The sequence below is a fragment of the Macaca nemestrina genome, chromosome 1, assembly GCF_043159975.1.
Source record: "Macaca nemestrina isolate mMacNem1 chromosome 1, mMacNem.hap1, whole genome shotgun sequence".
NCBI classification, from domain to species: Eukaryota; Metazoa; Chordata; class Mammalia; order Primates; family Cercopithecidae; genus Macaca; species Macaca nemestrina.
In genome coordinates this window covers 114,172,949-114,194,961 of record NC_092125.1, presented here as the reverse complement: position 1 = coordinate 114,194,961, position 22,013 = coordinate 114,172,949, and the positions used below count along the sequence as shown (strand labels likewise).

General features: G+C 39.7%; 1 protein-coding gene across 2 annotated transcripts in view; it reads right to left on the bottom strand.

Moving 5' to 3' along the window:
• LOC105479089 (T-box transcription factor 15) overlaps positions 1-22,013 on the bottom strand; it is a 108,510-nt gene that overhangs the window by 54,543 nt on the left and 31,954 nt on the right. Inside the window, exon 1 of one of the 2 annotated variants that reach the window (XM_011736893.3) lies at positions 11,031-11,261. The exons of the other annotated variant lie outside the window; for it this stretch is intronic. The gene's annotated coding sequence lies outside the window, so the exon portion shown is untranslated. Of the gene's footprint in view, positions 1-11,030; positions 11,262-22,013 lie in introns of those variants that run through there. 2 annotated transcript variants of the gene reach the window in all.

Genomic DNA, 22,013 nt, shown 5'->3' with positions numbered 1-22,013 from the left:
ATTTTATACCTAGGACTAAACAGCAGCTATTTTTTGGTCTTCTCCAAGCACTGAAAAGTAGAACTACTTATCTAAGATGACAGCTGTTGCTGAGTGACAAATCTATATCCTAGCCTGATTCTATACGCCTTTCAGTGGCAGAGCCATTATATCATCACACATTCAGCCAAACACACTAATTCATGTCCTCTGAGACATAGATTCCCAAATCCTATTTTGTTTCCGGGATATTTTAAGAGCTCCTCACTTATCATGAATAGGGTACATTTTTCAAAAAATTCCTCAAAACAAGATTTTTAAAATATATTATTGTCCTAGCTTTGGAAGTGAAGAGCTATGAAATCCACCATAAAGTGCAACAATTACAAAAAAAATGAAAACATACACCTTAAGTAGGACCCAGCAGAAATTTTGGACATACGATTTCTCCAATGTATGTTTAGAAAGTGGGAAAGGGAAGGAAAGGTATCACTACACTAAGAGATAAGTATTTAATGGTAGCTAAATTGAGGTTGAGATTGGAATTGGGACTACGGCTAGAGAAGTATGAAATAAGAGACTTTACCCTTAACTCAGTATGTCATCTGGAACAAAAGAGGGACTCAAAATGTAACATCAGATGAATTAATGAATAACCTTAGACACGCCATTTAACCACAGGGGGGCCTAGGTCCTCAATGTGCAATGAGAAAGAATGAACTTAAGGATTCCACCTCTAATGACCGGTATGTAAGAATCCTCCCCAGTGCAAGTGCTAACCCAGGTAACCTCAATTAGAAACATCAAATTTAAAATTCTTTGAACAAGACGAGTTTAAATAAGGAAAAAGACTGGGGGCTCAGATTCACATTACCATAGGAGTTAAATAATTGAGTGGGTATTCTATAAGGGTTTATAGCTTCAATCAAATCAGTCAATAAGCACCTATCAGCATATGGCCTTAGATGAAGTACCATGCAGATAATTAGAAACAGAATCCAAGACCTTAAGAAATTTCCCAGTTAGTGTTGATTAATTATGTGTTTATTGAGTGCTTACTATGTGCCCAGCTCTGTGCTAGATTCTGGGAAATAACGAAGTACACAATGGGACCCCTCTTCAAGTACAGTACAGTGGAGACTAGGAGCATTCAAAAATAATCAGAGAGCAACACAAATAACTGCCACACAGTTTTCCTGTCCCAGACGTCTCTTAGGAGTCCAGAAGAGAAAGAGATCCAAGAGGGCAAGAACACTCCTGGGGAACCCAGGGTTCATAGAAAGGAAATGGGTAAGTCTGTGGAGGCATAGGCAGTATTTGTCCATGGAGAGGATTTTCAAAGACATTTATTTAATTGGAAATACCCTGAACTTCTGAATTTTCACTCTCTCACAAAATAGGATCCAGTGACTTTTATATCAAGAATGTAAGCAACAGCACACATGTGCAATAACATGAATGTACATGCAATCTTCTATTCTCATTAGTTTCTTAAATATTATAATCTTGAAATAAAGTTACTGTTACTTTTATAGAGGCTTTGTTTAAAAAGCTTCTTGAAGAGTTAGGGGTAAGCAACCCTACAAACCCTTAAAATAGTAACCTCAGAGTCAAGATTAACAGGCTAGGCAAAAATAAAATTTAATCTTTTGTAAAATACATTTCTAAATCATAGTTACAGAAAATATTTTGGCTAACCAGATCAAAATTTTTAACTGTTAATTAGGATGTATAATCAAGTTATCTAAGTCATGAAGAAACACACGGCTGGTTATTTTAATCAAATTAAATCATCCATTTAGAAATATAATCAGTCAGTCCCTTAAAGATCAAAAAACACCTCTGTATTTTCAAGTTCATTTATTCTTGGCAATTTATGACTTCCTGTCCACAAAAAATAACTATTAGGAACTCATATGAATGATGCAGAATTTCTTGGCTATCAGATACTGTCAGAATAATATTTCAACAGAAGTTTAAGTAAATCAGGAGCATAAAATGTTACACATAACCAAGGCAGCTAAAGAAGAAAACTTAAGTAACCTGCGCTGAGCCAGTTACAAATCACTGGAGAACATTTTGCGACTCACAGGGCCAAAGCAACATATCTATTTTCATCCCCCAAAAAAATTCTTTAAAAAGAGATTTTAACCATCATTTTACTTTCTATCTCTGACCTATTTCACTTTGCTAAAATGCATACTGTAACACTAAGTTCCCACAGAAAGGTGAGTTTAGCTTAGAGTAAGTTCAATTCTCACTCTAGCAATAATAATAAAATAACTTTTAATTTATATTTTACACATTACCTAATATTGTATTCCCATTGATAAGGTAGACATAGCATGTATTTTTACGTCTATTTTGTGGACAAGGACATTGAAACAAGAGAAATTGAAAACTAACATGTACTAGAATGTAGGTCTTCTCCATCCTGATCCAACGGTCAGATCTCCCCAAAAGCATACTAGGTTCAACCCAGCCAAAACAGCTGGCAATTCTGTAACACCCCTTAACTATTTTAACCATCCTCACAACTAAGGTGGCTTAAATATGTTTGATTTTGGCCAAGTCACATGACTATTCTGGTCCCCAATTTCATTAATCTTTATGGCACAGCACATGCACATTTAATTAGAAGTGCTATAAAGTCCCTTTTAACTTGAATGTTTAATGAGTGGATTAGTAGTACAGCTTAGAGACCACCAAGTCTAACAAAAGCAAACCAACTACAATAGGTTTGTTTACCATATATAGAAAATGCCTAAATTGCATACACTTTTATTCTAATAAAAACTTAATATCAAAATTAGACATTTTAAAAGCATATTTTACAGTCCTGGCATCTCCACTTAACAGTTAATTTTGAGGAATTATTCGTTACTACAGTGAACAAAGCACATATACTCCTGTGGCTCTGCTACTGATCAGCAGTGGGATCTTTAAAGTTTCTTTGGTTCACTTGGCCTCAGTTTCCTTATCTTTACCATGGGGGTAGGGGTATAAGATACCTTTCTGCTAAAAAAATAGTTATATATTTATGATAAAGCATAGTGTAATGGTTCTATTGATAATAATATTATTGACTTTGGACAGGGAGATGAATATAAGCTCACAAGAACTAACACAAAGAGTTAATGGCCAACATTATTGAGCTCTTACTATTTGTCAGGCACTCTGCCAAGACTGTACATGCATAACGTCACTTAGTACAGGCAAGCCTAAGAGTTATTATTATTATCTCCATTTTATACATTATTGATGCCAGAGTCCAGGTTACATCCATTCTATTGCCTAAGGATTTCCAGCACAGAAGACTACATTTAATTTCATTTTTATGTCACCAAATATTTCTGCTTTGCCTTGACTAGATTACATATGAATGGACCAAGACAAATAAAACGGGTTCTTGCTCTGAAGGAGCTCACAATTTGGTAGAAAGGACATGGAAACTGTTAAAGAAGGCTGACTGTGACAGGTACTCCAGCAAAGGTGGGGAAAAGTGGTGAGGAGCTTCGAAGTGGAAGCAAGTCAACGATAAGATGATTGAGAAGACTTTATGAGCTAACATTTGAATATGGTCTTGAAATAGAAATTTGAAACCAATAAGCAACAAAATGACAGGGAAAGAATTTCAGATAGTGGGAATAACAATGATTAAGGATTTGGAGTTTTAGAGAATTACAAACAAACTGGTATGTCAGAGTTTAGATTATGTAAAGGGAGAGAGGAAGTAAGATAAATGATGAAGGTGGAAGGTCAGGTTCAACTCAACTAAATGACTGCATATTGAACATTTACTATGTGCCAGTCACTCTTCTAAACTCTTGGGACGTCAGGGAACAAACACAAATTTATGGCCGAGGATCTTGGGTGTCAGGATATGGAGTTTAGACTTTATCATCTACATACTAATGTTTTCTTTTACTTGCAGGTAGTAATAGTTCTGTCTTCTATTCAGACCATGAATTCCATAAGCTCAGTTTAATGCTTTGCCACACCTCCTGTGTGAATGATGCAAGATAGCCTGGTTTCTATGTGAAATGTGTAAGCTGGCTGTAGAGTCAGATAAGAGATGTAGAATGCTCTGAGATTGGATGCACAGTGTCACTTCTGTAAGACTGCAGCTCAGCTGTCATATTTTCCCCAAGGAAGAAAATAGTTTGAAACAATTAAAGGAGAAAAACCCAACCCAGATGATAGACAATTCATCTTACTTTCTTTTCTGCCAAATACTGGTACACAACCACATTGAATGGTGTTTCCTATCTGATATTGGTAGGACAGCCACTTCTTGATCTAGTTTATAAATCCCAAAGCCTGTAAAACCAAAACTCTCATGACTATCTCAGTGCTCCCATTCATAGAAGGGCAGATACCAGAATCTTAAAACCCAGGCAGCCCTCTCTGTACCAGAAGCAAGTAAGTTCCTATTTCCAGAGGACCTCTGCAGTGGAAATTGGTTGTGGGCTATCAGATTTTATCAGGTAGCTTAGAGAATGCTGGTGATGAAACTTTTCATAGAGTAACTCTAAATATGGCAGAAGCAGAGCATTTGGCACTGACCTGAGTACGAACTGAGCCCAAATTTGATACTCAGTCCAGAGCTTCAAGGGAATGAACTATAACCCAGGTTGGATTAAACTAAAATTATGATGATAGCAAACACTCAAATGAGCCTGTTAGATGGCTTTAGTAATGGAATGGTGTCTCTGAGCTCTCCATGCCCTCCAAGTTCTATTTGGGAAAAGGGAGTAACCTGAAGCCTGCAATTCCCATGCCAATAAGCCAATTAAGGAGACTAAGGGCACATCATATCTCACCAGCTGCCTACAGCACTCTCCACTTAACAAGCAGCACCTCTCTCAGCGATACATAGAACCATAGCAAGGACTCAAAGTCATCCCTGAGATCAAAGCCTTTGAGAGAGTCTTTGCAAAGAAGTGGTAGTAGTAATTTTTTATATCTATTTCTTGGTGAGCCGGCAAAGCCTCAATGCCATTAAAGGTTCAACCTCTGTTTTAAGTTACTTGAAAAAGCTTCAGATTGCTCTCCACAGTGGCTGGACTAATTTGCATTCCCACAAACAGTGTATAAGTATTTCTTTTTCTCCACAGCCTTGCTAGCATTTGTTGTTCTTTTCTCTTTTTAATAATAGCCATTCTGACTGGTGTGAAATAGTACCTCATAGTGATTTTGAGTTGCATTTCTCTGTTGATTAGTGATGCTCAGGATTTTTTCCTATGTTTATTGTCCACTTGTATGTCTTCTTTTGAGAAGTGTCTGTTCATGTCCTTTGCCCGTTTTTAATGGGGTTGTTTTTTGCTTATTGATTTAAGTTCCCTATAGATTCTGTATATTAGGCATTTAACCAAAAAGATACATGCATTTGTATGTTCATTGCTGTACTATTAAAAATAGCAAAGACATGATATCAACCCAGGTGCCTACCAATAGTAGATTGGAAAAAGAAAATGTGGTACATATATACCATGGCATACTATGCGACCATAAAAAAGAATGAAATTATGTCCTTTGCAGCAACATGGATGCAGCTGGAGGCCATAATCCTAAGTGAATTAACACAGGAGCAGGCCAGGCCTAGAGGCTCATGCCTGTAATCTTAGCACTTTGGAAAGCTGACGCAGGCAGATCGCTTGAGCCCAGGAGTTTGAGACCAGCCTGGGCAACATGGCAAAGCCCTATCCCTACTAAAAATTCAACAATTAGCCAAGCATGATGGCACGTGCCTGTAGTCCCAGCTACTTGGAAGACTGAGATGGGAGGATCACCTGAGCCTGGGAAGGTCGAGGCTGCGGCCAGCTGTGATAGCATCACTGTACTCCAGCCTGGGCAACAGAATGAGATCTAGCCTCAAAAAAATAAAATAAAATAAAATAAAAACAGGAATAGAAAACCAATTATCTCATGTTCTTTTATAAGTGAGAGCTAAACATTTAGCACACATGGACATAAATATGGGAACAACAGACACTGAAGACTGCTACATGGTGGAAGAGGGAGGCATGGGTTGAAAAAGTACCTATAGGATACTGTGCTCACTGCCTGGGTGATGGGATTCATACCCTAAACCTCAGCGTCAAGCAATATTCCCATGTAACAAGGATATCTAGAGGATAGCACAGGTATCCTCTAGATCTAAAACAAAAGTTAAAATTGTTTAAAGTTGAAATTTCAAATAAAAGATGAAATTATAAAAAATTTTGCTTTAGCCTAGAACAATATGCAAAAGTTTCAACCTCTAGTGATCCAGCATGCTTTGAAGCTGGAAATGAACAAAAAGGAAGAGAAGTAGCAAGTACTGTATTAGGCACTTTATATACATTATTATCTCATATAATTTTCACAGAAACCTTTAAAGTAGGCATTATTGCTGCCATTTTATATATAAGAAAACTGAGGCATGACATGAATAAAAGGCTTCTCTCACAGTATATAAATGGGGGGTGTCAGAGTGGGAATTGAATTAGTCTGACACTAGAGTTGATGCTCTTTTCACTATACTCTGTTGCCCATTTTTCAGAACTAGAACTGCAGAGTTATGCACATTCTACTCTGAACTCAGAAATGCAGAGTTAATGCTCAGGCTGCTCAATCAGAAGTTAGCTCTATGGAAATTAAAACTGTCGGTTTTTTGAGAAGGGAAAATTCAAACGAAGGTCTGACGGGAATTTTCCCCTGTCAGTAAAAGGGCAGTTACATTCAGGAATATTTTAGCTCTCTTCATCAACTTAACATTATTAATAAGCAAGTACAAGTATAAAAGGCCTCTTTTGCTGTATTTCACTTCCTATGCCCAATCCAACCTAGGTAAAAGATCCAAATGTGATAGACACTAAAGATCACTCTCAATGTCAAATCACCCTTTTGCTTTAGCCTAGATCAATAAGTAAAACATAACAAGGTACTTGGAAAATGTTTGGACTTTGAGAAATTTTTAATGGAAGCATTGAAAGACAGAAGGCAACTGAAGTGGATCCTACTTGTGCAGAATTTGGTTTATTTAGGCTTAACTCAAGTCAGAGTGTAGGACCCAAACGTTTTTGATGGTCCTAAGTGGATATCTACGCTTGAAGAGAATTCAGCTGATAATAATGTATGTGAAAGCACTTCATAAACAATAAAGTGTCAAATCAACATATAAGATTCTACGCCAATGACCAAGCATATCAGAAAGACAAAAAGAAAGAAAGAGAAAGAAAGAAAGAAAGAAAGAAAGAAAGAAAGAAAGAAAGAAAGAAAGAAAGAAAGAAAGAAAGAAAGAAATAAATAAATATGGGTACTGAATTTTCTAAAACAGTCCTAATTTCAAATATTTTATTTTATTCTTCCCACAAAATTAATGTTTATGAGACCAACTTTTGGTTTAGAAAATATTCCTCATGAACACACAGACAGTGTGTTCATCACACTGTTTGCTTATTTTGATGGAATAATCAAAAATTGGCCACAAGTCACATGGAAATGTTCAACCTAAGTATCTCTTGCACCAAAGGTCCTTCAAAAGTTCATTCTGATAAACTGGGTGGTCTTCAAGATTTACCTGTCAATTTCAGGTGAGCGGCTATCAACACAGGCCCCTTCCTAAGGCTCTTCGCATTTTTCCTGGGTGAAGCAATACATTGTCTCATCCCCAAGTCAATGTTTATTTGCTCTTTGCAACCACTACTTCCAACCTCCCACCACCACCTCCGACAACAGCCACTGTCATAGCACCATTATATATCTGCCATAGTGATCTTTTAATTTCTGTGATGTGAAAAGTGGGCCTTTCTCCAAAGGCCCTACAAGCATTTGCTGTATGCTTTGTTAGAATGTTCCCACTGAGCACCAATAAATAAACAAATTCATGATGATGCGCTAAAGGGGAAGAACTAAGCAGCCAGTTTCTAAACAAGTGTAATTTAACTGTGACTTCTGGAGAGAGTGCCCCTGGTGGTGGCAGTTTCAAAGATGTAAGTAGGATAAACATTTGAGTACAGCCAGGAATGCCCTTCAGATGATCCCAGGAGACCATCAACTACTCCAAGTTTAAAATCTACTCAACTCACCATGCAAACACAGAAAACCATCCTCTTTAGTAACTATAACATGGCTGACAACAATGTAACAACCTCTTCAGTAATCAAAATTCATCCATTCAATGAATCATTCATTTGTTCAGCAACTAATATTCATTTTCTGGGCTGGGCCTGGCAATGTACTTGGTGCTATTAGGGGCACAAAATTGAATAAGAGATGATCCATGTCCTCAGGAGCTTATACAATCATTTAGGGAGAGAGGATACATCCATAAATAAGTCTAATAAAAGTAGAATAGTCAAAATCCACCATAGCAGACAGCATGCTGGGGCTTAGGATCCAAATGACTGAGTTCTTGAGCTCATCTCTCCTCTTTCCAACCATCTAACCTTAAGCAAGTCACTTAACTTCTTAAGCCTTTGTTTTATCATTTGTAAAATGAGGATACCATTTGTATCTACTTTGTGAAACTTTTATGAACTATTAACAAGGTGCCTATGTATGTGTATTTGCACTAATACTTTATCAGCAAAAAAGATCCAGACATATGAATGCTAATTTTCAGGTACTATTATCTAAGAGAAATAGCAACAAAATCCTATGGGAGTTTAGAGGTGAGAGAAATCTCTCCCAGTCCAGGGATTTTTTTCTGGGCCTAATGAAGATATGTCTGTGAGATGCAAAGGCAGAAATGGGGAAGAAAGAGAGGGGTCTTCTAGGAAAAGGGAATTTTCTGGCAGAGGCATGGCAATAAAATCTGCCAAACGTATTTAGAGAGCAGCAATCTATGTCATTCTGACCACATCAGTGTTATTCCTCTTATATCCTCAGCACCTGGAACAGTGTCTGGCACCTATTATGCACTCAATAAAGTGTTTTCGTTGAATGAATTAATGAATGAAATGCTGTAGGTTTAGCAAAGTAAGAGAAGAGATATAGCCAGAGAAGATCTGGGAGGGTAGGCTGGAGCCAGATGAAGAATCTTGAATACCATTCTTCTCATCTTCTTCCAGGAGACAAATATATCCCTAGTAATGAGGTGTCTTAATTGCATGATATGTTCCCAATGAAATCCCTATTAAATCCCAGGGTCACCTCCTGACATTATAACCTGAACTACTGGAATCCTACCAGCTTTTCCTTGCATGACTGTGAGCTGTGTCAAACTGATTGGTGAGGTCTGACCTGAAATCTTTCAGGGGTTTCAACTGAGTTCAAAGAGTTCAGTCACTTCTGTGAGTAGCAGTCAGTCAAACACCTAGAAAATACTCAGATACTAACTCTCCTCCACATTAACCCAAGAAGAGAAGGCGCTTACAGTCATGAGGATAAAATAAGGAAAGGATCAAGTTCTTCTACAAATGCTAGAGCTAGTGATGCTAAGGGAGAGGTAGTGAGACAGAGATACCCTTCTCCTTCAGAAACAGAATGACTGCTGTGCTCACCAGGTCCCCTACACATCCAGCGTCTCTGTTGTCTGCAATGAAGTAGGGTTTCCAGAGTTGCTGAGAAGTAAGGGAAAAGATTACAAACCTCCTTTAGAATTCCACAGACCCAGATTATGACTGGGCAAGCTACTTAGCCTTTCTGAGCCAATTTCTTCATCTAAAATGGAGATCGTGGTTACCATGTGTCTCAGTGAAGCCCCTGGCGCACAATAGGAATATACTTAATATAAATGCTTTCCATCATTTGGAACAGAAAATGATCATATGGGTTAAGTCTTTTCCCAGTCACTTTCCTGTCCCTATCAGAGAGGCAGAAAGACGACTTTGAAATGAATAAATGCAAACCTCACTAAAGAAAATGTAAAATATAGAGTGGGAAAAGCTCACATGATGAAGAAAATATTTCAGGGTCTAGAGCAAAACTATCAAAATTGAACGGTGTTAGGAGAAATGGTGGAAAGGCAGAAAAAGGGAAAAGCAGAAGAAACAATGAAAATGCCATGTAAGGAAGCCTGCTTTTGTGTGGGTCTGCTTGAGTGATGCTCTCTTGGTCCACAATGGCTGGCACAATATCTGAGAAGGAAAGTGATAAGGTCTAAAAGAAGAGAGAAAAAGGTAGATCACTAAGAAAAGAGGTACATTGGGTTTTCAGTAAGGAAAATGGGCTAGGGAGCAAACTCTCACCTTGAACAGAGAAGCAGAGAGAGCAATTGAGGCTGAAGAAGCTGCTCAAAGGCATTGTTCCATGAGAGGTGGAAAGGACAGGGCAGAGCTTAGAAGCTGCAGGAAGCCCTGACTCCAGATGGACAGCCTTGTCAGAAACACTCACCTGGCTCAGGATAAGGAAAACACACTGGGAAGGCAGAAAAAAAATCTAGTACCTAGGTGAGGCTCCCAGGGAGCATGAGCAGGAGGCCTGAAACGTAGGCATTTTAACCCTATTTTGAGACTTCTACAAGGGAATACGCCCACTGCCACCCACCCAGAAGTATCAGAGAGAACAAATTGACTCAAGTCTCTCCCATTTCAAAACTTCACCTCATCCACCATCCCACACCACCTTCAGAAACCCTAAAATCAAATGTTTTGATGGCAGAAAGAAATTCACTTTCGGGGCACAAGGCAATCATTGAGAATGAAATCACTGAGTGTCTTTATATTTACAACTCAACAAACCCAGATTAAGATGCTTGCAAAACTTAGAATCTCACCCTCACATCCCAAGTTCCCAGACCCTCCAGGAAAAGTCTTCCTCCCAAGTCTCTCCTGTCTTTCTTTTTCCTCTAAAGTTCTTCCCAAAGGGGAATGAGTCATCAAAGGATGCTAACCCCAGGGTGGATTTTTTATGATGGCCAAGAAAAGGAGGGTGGGGTGAGGTAAGCAATTGCCTTACACTGTCTTCTGTGTAGAAGGCTGATTTGGGAATCGCAAAGTGAACATGTTATTCTTAACTCCATTCCCGACTCCTTGAGTCATTCTGACCATGTCACTTAATTCCACTCATTCCATGGTCAACACCCTGGCTTCAGCAAGCCTCTGTTTTTCCCCAGGCCTACCTACCTTGAAGGGTCAGAATGACCCTTGAAGAGACAGTGTCCTTCAAGTGTGTCAGCAATTCAGAAACGGACAGCTTCCAAAATACCTGGTGTGTTGTTGAGTGTCTGTTGCCTTCTGAAAGAGTGGCAGTGTCGCCGAGACAGCAGGATTTCCTTGCCAAAGTTGCTCCTACCCTCCTCCCCACAAGACTTTGCCCTGCCTCTCCCTGTCCCTGCCTAGGAAGACTTTGAGCCCAGGGGCCATGGCATTTAAGCACTGTCAGAGTTCCCACTTCAATTCCCACAGTGGTGCCAGTTCAGCATCTGTCATGATGACCCAGCCTGAACTGTATTTAGAAGCTTGGACATGGCACCATGTTCCAGCCCATCTCAGAGTGACAGGAGATTTCCTGGGCACCTGGGCTTGCGATTCAAGCACTCCTCCTCCCAGGGAATGGGGGTCAAAATGACTTTCCTCTGATGTTCTGTTTCCTTCTTAGGATGGCGTCCTTCTGTTGGAGGCCTCTTCTCAGAGTCAATCTCCATCAATGCTATTACACAATGCTGTTTAAAAATCCATACTTTTTATAAAGTTTGCAACACATAGAAGGGGAAAGACAGGAGAATAGGAAAGTCAATCTGAAAATGAGTTTAGTACTCTGTTCATGGACTATTCTTACAAAGATAAATTTCCCAGAAAACATAGCCTGGGAGTCTTCAGAACCTACGAGATATTGGCAGTGAATTGAGAGAGCCTATTTCACAACTAAGTGGGACAGTATACAAGAATTCACTTCATCTTCTTAGCAGCATTTATGCCAGTCTTTCAAGCAGCATACTAGAGTCCCCCCAAAATTGTAAGTTAATTCTGGTTAGTGGTTAAAAATTAAGTCCATTTATTTACATATTCACATTAATCTCCACCCACACAGGCAGACTGATAATTGTATAGTACTAATCAGGTGGGCTATAAGTTTTGAGGGTTACTGCACACAGAGCAGGTCTAGGTCCTCAATCTGATAGATCACAGGAGAAAGAAAGGCTTTTTCTCAATTCACCCCAAACTCTCTACCCCACTTTCCCTAACCAGAGTTCCCTGGAGACACCCTGTCATTTAAAAGGCATCAGTGTTTGGCCTCTCCCATTCCTGGGCAAGAACCCAACACTCAGAGAATGTGGTTTTAGGATCATGGCATCTAATCCATTCAAGGATTATTTTCCCCCCCTACTGTTCAGATGGGTGTGTTAATCATCAGCTCTCTTTGTTCTGTAATAAATTCAACCCTGGCTAATTCCAAGCCTCTATGCATCACTGGAGTTTAAAGATGGCATTTTGACAGGTCAGATATTCAGAGTCAATGGACCACCAACCAGTCAAAAATCTTTAAGTACTTTTAGGAACATGTGGAAGTAATTTTTTCCAAGAATTTACAAGTCTGGAGGATGAGATCTTATTGACGGTGTATGAGCTGTTGTATATATTAAAGTATTACTTTATATACCATATTCTACGTATAATCAACATTGATTTACGAGTGAAGGCAGATTTTCTTTTTTATACCAAGTACTACATGAGTGTTATCAAATGCAAATTACAATAAAGTATAAAATATATAGCATCGTTTAAAAAATAAGACTAGAGTAAAACTATAAGTGAATGTGCAATGAGTACAAGTTTGAAATGCAAATGCTATAGGCTAGGAAATTTCATAGATATCAGAATATTTTATATGACACTTGCTATACATGTACATTTTAACTACAGCCATAGTTAGAGATGAATCTTTTTATAAAGAAAAAATATATATAAAACACTGACTTTTAATTATTTAAATGAAGAGGTTATTAACCTAAAGTCAATGGACAGGCTTTGGAGGTTTACAAGTCACCTAAAATGGTAACTTACATTTGCAAAAGCTTGTGTGCTTTTCTGGGGCGAGGATGTATGGGATTTATGAGATTTTCAAAGGAATCTATGACTTTAAAAGGCCTTAAGGACTACACTGGTTTGAAAGGTTTTCTTCAAGTGTAATAAACATCCAACTTTCCAAGCTCTCTTCTGCTGTAACAAAATGTATTTTCCTTCAGCCAGATACTTACAATGAAAGAAAGCTTCAAAAGAATATGGCACAGAATACTAATGCTGCATCTTAATAAAATATATTTTTATCTGTATTATGAAGATGAAGGGGTTGTGTTTCTCTATGTAGTAGTGAGTATTAAAATGACCACCTGAGACCATCTTACTTTCTCTGTATGGTTCCTTATTTTCCATTGATCTTTATTTTAACCACACATACACATATGTATAAGTTGGATAAATTATAATCCATATTCATCTACTTACTTGGGGAAAGCAGATGAATTGTAAATTATTTTTGAGTGAATGAAAACATGGCTTTTCCTTTGGCCTTGCTGCTTTTACTCTGGTTCTCTTTTCCCCTGTCTCCCAGGAAAACATTAGTGGCACAGGAACCCCAAGCTCACCAGGCTCTTTCTCTTTATGTGTGCCAAAAGTCTGCACAGCAAGTCTGCTGTTGTGGGACTTGCACTCCCATCTCCTCACTGGGGATGTGCTCTTAGTCAATGGTCCCTGTATCTCAGAAGAAATTCCTCCACATCATGTCCTCTAAGGCAATGTCTGCATCTGGCAGTGGGGTTGAGAGGCAGCTCCCCAGGGGAAGCTGGACACAGTGAGTCAGTGAGGCTGCCCCCGGTAGGCCTGCCAAGGCTTTCCTAAAGGCCATGGCAACAGAGCCTGCCCATGAGAAGAACATTTTGGTGAGCTCAGTTTGTTTGCTACCAAGAACCTCCTTGTCCTCACAGCTAAACATCTATTTTTACCACACTGTGACACTGAAAACTCTCTGCTGTCATTAAAGTGAATAGTAAACACAGTCAACTCTGCATTGTTTGTCATTTTATGGTGAAAGGAACTCTGGGTTCAGAATCAGAAGGTAGGAGTGTTAGTCCTGGCTTGGAATCAGAAAGCAGGAGTGTGAGTCCTGATTTTGACTCTACCTAGAGATATGATCTTGAGGAGCCATTGAACCCTGTGGCACCTCAGTTGACACATCTGTGAAAAGTGGAGAAGGAAACCTACTACTTACCCAACTCAATGAGGCACGAGCAAAATAAAATAGTGCAGAGGAAAGCACTTTGTAAATTATAAAGTGCCTTATAAAATGTAAGTTATCATTACTACATTTAATCATTTACCCTGCAGAGATTTCTCAGTGTGCTCCAAATACCATGCTTAATCTATACTTGCTAAATCCATGAAGTGCCCATTAGAGATGAGGAAACTGAGACTCGGTGAAGCAAAGTGGTGAAGTGAGAAGACCTGTTTGCTGAGACCCTGGGTTGTCTCCTCAATCTTGTCCCTATCTCCCCCAGCAGCAGTACTTCACTTACTCTTGCTGAGCAACCTTTGCCTCATTTTTAAAATGGAGATGTTAACTGCATGCTCCTATGAGACAAAGATCTAAACAAAATGACCTCCGCAGCATCTTGTTCCATGATCTGTGATTCTGCAAGATGTGAGCAAGGTCGTGAGTTATCTTGTGGTGCGGGGGAACTAGCAGCTAAGGGTGCTGACCAGTGGACCCCATTTGTTCCTTCGGTTTCTGAAGCATAGCACCTGGCCATCTCCCCAGTGGTGACTCAATGAAGAATCACAGTACAGTCAGGGTCTCCATCATGCTAAGTGCCTTTTCCTATATTCTGATTCTCTGTTAAGAAACATATGTAGCAACTTTCCACTGATCAAGCAAAATAACCCATTTTATAATGGGGGGAGGCAGATAACATCTTTAAAAGGTCAGTTTACAGTCCACACCAAGAGATTAGCTCTATAATATATCCTCTTATACCAAGGCCACTAGGCTGCAGGATAATTAGTATAGCCAAATTGCTCTAATTATTTTCAGCAAAAGAAGGCTTTGCTCAATCCAATGGCAAAATGTTCCAGGGACTGACCTTATGGGATTCTGAGACCAGCAACAGAGCTGGCCTTCTGCTCCCTCCTAAAACAAAAGTTAGTCCCAAAGAAACCTCAGGTTTCACATAAAATTGCGCAACTTCTCTAGGGTCCAACCTGCCTGTCTCTTTTCCCCTCTGGGCCTCAGTGCTGTTCTTCTCTCAAAACATACCTCACTTTGCCTTTACCTCGCAGAGTCACTGTGGTGGCAGGACTCAATGTTTACAACTGTTTTTCAACTCCACAAAGAAACACCTAATGAAAGATCTTGCTATTGATTCTCATTTCTCAAAATGATCTTCTGAAACATGCTGCTTGTTGCCTCAGAGGAAGTGACTTTCCTTCCCTCTACAAAGACCCTACCATGGTTTGAGTTGTGATTACACATCTTAATTCAGTTCACACAAGATAAATATTACTATTTAGAGATAAATGTTCTGCTAACTCAGTCCTTAGAAGAAAGAACGTAACATGTTTCTTGTCATGCTCCTAATCTACCTGTGAAAGACCTCCTTCTTGTCATTATTTACAAATTAACTATGAGTCAGTGTGGACCAGGATAAAATACAACCTCTTAGTAAGGGAGAGCAAATGAGTTTCAACACACATGTCAACTCTAGCCATTTGAATGTGGCATTTGAGAGCTTGGAATTCAGAAGCATGAGGCCCAATCCAAGCTCAAAGGGAAGAGTACCAGATTGATTAGTGATGTCTTTCATGAACACAGGAGTAGGGAATAGCAGCATGTGCATTACATATTTATTATCATATTATTTCTAAGGTCTCTACTGGGATGCTGCTGTGCATGAATTGTCACAATATCCTTCTTAACTGCTTTCAGGAAATAAAAGCTATTGTGTCATTGTTCATCTTTTATGTTATTCTTTCCAAGTGGCCCAGATTTTCCAGAGGCATCTGAGAGGCCACTAATCTCTCCCCTCTAGAAATAAGGTCATCATGTTAGCAAACTTCCTCTGCTCTGACACAGTTGTGGTTTTAATGGAGAACTAATGTCTTCATCAGTATCTGTGCTATTTCACACTTCATTTCCTCCCCAACTCTTGGATGAAAACCATCCAGTCCTGGTGATTTACTTTGCGGGAGTTTCTTTCAAGTTTGTTTCCTTCTCCAAAGATGTCACACAAGCATTTTCAGGGCTCCAGCTGGGGAGCACCCAGCCTTGAAACATCAGTGTGTGATCAAGTCACTCAAGAAACCCAATGTCCTTGGCAGGGACCTGGCTGTGAGGCCTCTTAGCCGAGGCCCTTGAGTCTGAGGATAAGAGAAGCAGCTGCTACTTTTCCTGCCTTTCCATCAGCACTAGTTCAATGGCTTAAGATGGTCCACATTGCCAGGACCCCAGAACTGGGAGAAAATGGGAGAAAACACAGACACCTTGAACTCGTGATCCACTATTCAGGTTGTCTCCGGATCGCTCAGTGAGTTTCACAAAAATCTCAAAACAACCTTGAAGAAAGAATAGTCTTAAAGTTCTTTTATATGATCCATAGTTGTAGCCATCCCCCGATCCAGATTCTCCAAGACAGTACTTATTTCCCTTCTGTGGTCTTCGAGATACATTTGCATTTAAAATAATCTCCCACTATCTGGCTTGAAAAACCATGGGCACACAATAAATACCTTGCTTTTAACTTGATAAAATTCTGGCTACATGACACAGCTCAGAGAAGCAAATAGGGAGGGTGAAGGAAAAAATTGTAAAAGACTGATTTTCAGTGGCAGAAGGCACCCCCTCTTCACGGTAATAGTCATATACTCTCGGGGTCTAGGCATATGTGGCTTGTGGAGGAGAGATTTCTCTGCTGCTTTGAGGCCTCTGGCTTCATCGGGACAGGCTCTTGTCTGACTTGTGCTTCACTGAGAGTGGACAAAGACAGGATTGAGGATGCAGAACCCAAGATGAAGCCAGCTTATGCTGAGCCAAGACTCACTGACATAAAGAGGAGCTCTTTCTTCATGCATCCTTGGGGCAGAGGCCACATGATGTGGTCTCATCTTTGGCCTTAAACATAGTTTAAATGAGGACAAGAGCCATGTTGGACCATTAAAGTATCTCCTAATAGCAGCTGAAGAAAATATATAAGCACCTTCCCTGAGAGCAAACTCCAAGCACAGGGCCAAGTTGCAGCCTTCCCAGAAAAGCCTGTTGGAGTGGTAGTGGACTGAGCTGCCTGACCTCTCATGTAGTTTGGCTGTTGTTCTTCGGTTTCTTAAATGAACATCTGATATTCATAGCTTGATAAGTATGGGCCTTTATTATTCTGTGATAGGAAAGCTTAACTCAGAATGTCAGTTATATTTCAAAGACCATCACAAAAAAAGGAAGAAAAAAACCAGCTTCAGTTCTCAAGCTTGCCTCATAGTTCTCATTGGAGGATCAGGTGGGTCAGTCCAAACATCAGCATGTGGTCTTGGTTCCTTACCAAATGAGGCAGTGGTGATAAAAGAAAAAAGTCCAACATGCCACTGTGCACTCTGAAAAGACACTAGCATCTACTGCCCCCCAAAGAGCAATGCACAAGAACAATTTTCATACTGCAACGAATTTAAAGTTTTAAGAAAAGATAGAATCATTACACCATTCAGATGCCATGTAGCTAGCTATAAAAAGAATAGGATACTACAGAAAACAAACTACAAACTATGACTACATCTTTAATGTCACAAAATACCTGGCTTGAAATAAATTTCTTTGACAGGAGAAAAAAGATTCCTTTTATCCAGAGACCAGAAATGTTCAAACTCCAACTGTCATAAGGATAACAAAATCATGAGAAAGGAGTTCACCTCCCAATGTAGAAGACATTTCCCCTAATTGGCTTGGCATTCTAAATTCTTGGAATACACAGGTAGCAGCTAACATGCAATTCCCAGAATAAGAAGCAACGACAACTCTCTCCTAAGAAATAGAGGCAACCTGTGCCACCCTTACCTCTGCCAGCTGGAGAAAGTCCAGTGGAGGGGTTTTGAGTAACAATAATAACACTCATCGGCTGTGAGTCCAGGGCAGGAGAGGCAGGAGATCTGTGGAGTCCCAGAACCCTGGTCCTTCCTCTCTTATTGGCAAGGTCTCCAAATGGTTCCTGAGCTCTTCTTGGCAATCACTAAAGGTCACCTGCCGCAACCACAGGTGCCTTTTTCTACTTTGCCTCATGCCCTCGGTTGCAACATCTCATTGTTCCTGATTCCAGGTGGCAAAACCTAAAGGTCATCATTAACCTGAGCCAAAATTGCTTCCTGCTCCCATTTATCTGCCAATTCGCACCACACACTCAAAAGGTCACCAACTTGATGTTAGTGTCCCAGCCCTATCTGGGCCTCACTGCTTCTCCACAGCTACAGCCCTAACAAGGTTATGTCTCTTCCCTGTGCCATCCCTGGGTAAGGGTGGGAGGGCTCTGCTTCTGCCAGTGTTCAAAATCTGAATGTGACTCTCTATCCGTGCCTTCAGCTTGCAGGAATGTAGGGCTGCAGTGGAAGTTGATATAAGTACAGTTGACCCTTGAACATCAAGGGTTTGACCTGTGCAGGTCCACTTATATGTAGAACTTCTTTTGCCTTTGCCACCCCTGAGACAGCAAAACCAACCCCTCCTCTTTCTCCTCCTCTTCAACTACTTAATGTGAAGACAATAAGGATGAAGACCTGTGATAATCCACTGCCACTTAATGAACAGTAAATATATTTTCTCTTTCATGAGGTTCCCTTAACATTTTCTTCTCTCTAGCTTACCTTATTGTAAAAATATAGTATACAATACATGTACAATATATGTGTTAACCAGCTGTTTATGTTATTGGTAAGGCTTCCAGTCAACAATAGTCTACAGCAACTAAGTTTTGGGAAAATTGAAAGTTATATCGAGATTTTTGGCTACACAGGGAGTCGGCATCACAACCTTCACATTTTACAAGGGTCAATAATATAGAAATAAAAATTTAGAAAAAAATAATTTTCTGTCCTTAAATTCAACCATGTCTTTAGATTCAAACCAAGACTCTAAATTCTCAATTATTTTAAATGTGGGTTCCCATCTCTCTCAGTGCCCTCACTGAGTGTCAACAGTCTTATGCCCTTTTTTTCATAAGACATTTTACAATTCTGGGCCAACCATCAGCTTCTGGTGTCTAATCTCTCCTTCTCCTAGGCACTCTGCCCTTACATAGCCCTAAATACCTGTAGATGCCCAGACTAGGCACCTGTATAAAGTATGGCTAAACTTCCCAAGTGGGCTAGCCATAGTAGTTTTGACCAATAAAATAATAGTAACTCTTTGGCTCAGAAAGGTAATAGGACTTTTTCCTTGGCCAAGAAACTACACTAGGAGCCACAAGAGACAGAAATCAAGTATTTACTTTACTTGAAATTCTGCTATCTCGGAAAACAAGTACAGGAAACCACCAGGAAAAATTGTCATCAGCCAAGTGTCTTTAGCACTTGAAGGAATGGTACATCCCATATTTAGATCCACCCACAGCTCAGGCTTCTTAAAGCAGAATAGAAATAGGAAAATATGGCTTGAGGAAAGAGAGGCACTTCACGTTTTTTAAATGTATAAACCCAATACTGACATTTTTCCATGCTGCCAAGGACTAGTTTCTGAAAAAAATAAAAAATACACCTGTGGCCAACTAACCATATTCTCTTTAAGATTTGCCTATGTGACTAAATTAATTAAGGCCACTGGTATTTTTTTAGACTAGTGATTTTTTTGGTTGTCCTCTGAACCTAACCCTCATAAATGAGTCACTGGAATTTAACTCATCCTAAGTGCTACTTTTTATTTTAACCCTTATAACACCTGACTTAGCCAACCAAACATAAAATACAAGATATAGAATAAATACAAAATAGAATGTACATATGAGAAGAGATAAAATAGAATCTTGGCGAATTCCAACTGCTCCACATCCCCAAGAGAAACATTTGGTCTCCGCTGTTTCACTCATTCCCAACCTCCCACTCTGGGCCTTGGGACCCTTAGAGCCTCACTCCAATTAGAAAGAAAGGTAAGAATGACCCTCAAAATTCCAATTATAAAACACATTTTAAAGTGAAATTTCATTATTTCACAATTCATACAATAATATTTCAGATGGGAATGGAAGTGAGATGAGAAGGGCCATGTGCCTATAATATGTTTGATGTTACACATATGGGAATTATCTGAAACCCATGTCTTCCTAACCCACCACCAACAGTTTATACACAGGGTTGTTCCAGGTTTTTTCTTTTTTTAAGCTTATTGGTTTTCACTCTCAAGAAAGTCAACAATTCTCTTCACTACGTGAAATTTTCTGATGAATGTTCTTTTTCCCCCTACAAAGGTAGATATTATTTCAGCAGATCTGAATTAGTTTTAATAAACAGTCTGAAATGAACAGTCAAGTTGTCTTTATTTGCAGAGGGAGTGAACTGAACGAGAATATTGTAAGCTATCTATAGTGTCCTTTGCCTACCCTTCTAAGTTCTTATAACCAGACAAGACCTAATAAAGCCAAGGTTCTATCCCTCAAGATTTGTCACATGACATCCAGGTGATCATGGGAGAAACACTAATCTTCACGTGGACACTTAGAAGAGCATCATTCTAAATAGCTATTTTCCAGAGGCTGTCAAATCCTTCTTCTTCCCCAACATGTAATCAAATCAAACTCTAATAGGAAGACTAAATATCACAAACCAACAGTCAGATGGACCTCTGGAGACCAAGGAAAGCTAAGGAGTTTCCCTGCTTGGCTGGGCAAAGCAAGGATCAAAGGAAGCTTGGAGTGGTTGGAATATCACAGCCCTGGAACAGAGGTCAGGTATTTGGCCTTTTCCTGGCTTCCAATGATATTGAATACAACAGATAAATTAAGATCAAGGCACAAGGCAGTTCTCAAAGCACCAGCCTGTCCCCAGGAGATCCCAAGAAAAGAGTCATCATCTACCACGAGCCAGATCTTATCTTTACTTGGAGGAATGCCTGTCTACTTGAGAGTGGATTACATACAACAATGTCTAATCAGAAGCCCTACAACATGATCACAGAAGGAGGCAAACTCATCAAGAGCATTCACTTGGCCAAGGAAGAGATCCTAATTCAGGCACAGGACAAAGTCAATGAAGTTCACTATACTCCAGCTCCTGATTAACCATATGTGTGTGGAGAGGTGATTACCCAAAATAGCAAGGGAGCTCAACTGTTTACAGGAAAATCTGACCCTTTAAGTTAAGGCAAGAATGGCCTGCCAGCAAATCTCAAAGACAGGAAATATTTTTGGGATTAATAACTCAAATCAATATTCATTTCAGGTTGGGGGAATTCCCCAATCCAACTGTTGGTTTCCACAACTGATGCACACAGGCATCTCAGCTGGAAGCACTGCATGATTTTATAGGCCTTTGTTGAGCATACCCCTCAAGTTCCTTCAGAGCCTATCCCCATCATAAAGAGGGAAGAGTCCCAAGCACCACCTTGGCTAGAAGAATTACAATATATCAAGCTTCAGGCTTCATCAGGCCCAAGAGTGAGACCCACAAAGGGAGTGTGAAGAAGGTAAGCCACCTTTCCAGAATCCCTCTTCATGGGCAGCATAGGAGTCACCTACATGGCATCACTTTAGGGTTGCCAAGAAGGCCTCCCTTGCCCTAAGTTTGCCTATACCTCACCATGGAAGATCAGTTAGCCCACAGGTTTATTTTTATCTAAAAGGGGCTTTTAAATATGTAGAAACTCCCTTATTTTAAAAGGCTATCTGCTCTTTAAACATGAACAATGTGATTTTTAAAAAAGGGATGTTTAGGAAAAGTGAAGTCTGGAACTGCTATAGTGATTTTGCCTGTACAAGGGAAACTCCAGAACCACCCAGGGTTATAAAATTAAGCTAACACAGAAAAACTTTATACTGATACACAAGTCAGCATCTCACTATATCTCCCATCTCACATATCCCAAAGCAGTTGGGGTTGTTCCAGAAAACCAATCAATCCATGAATAATGGGAGATGCAAATAAGAATGATTC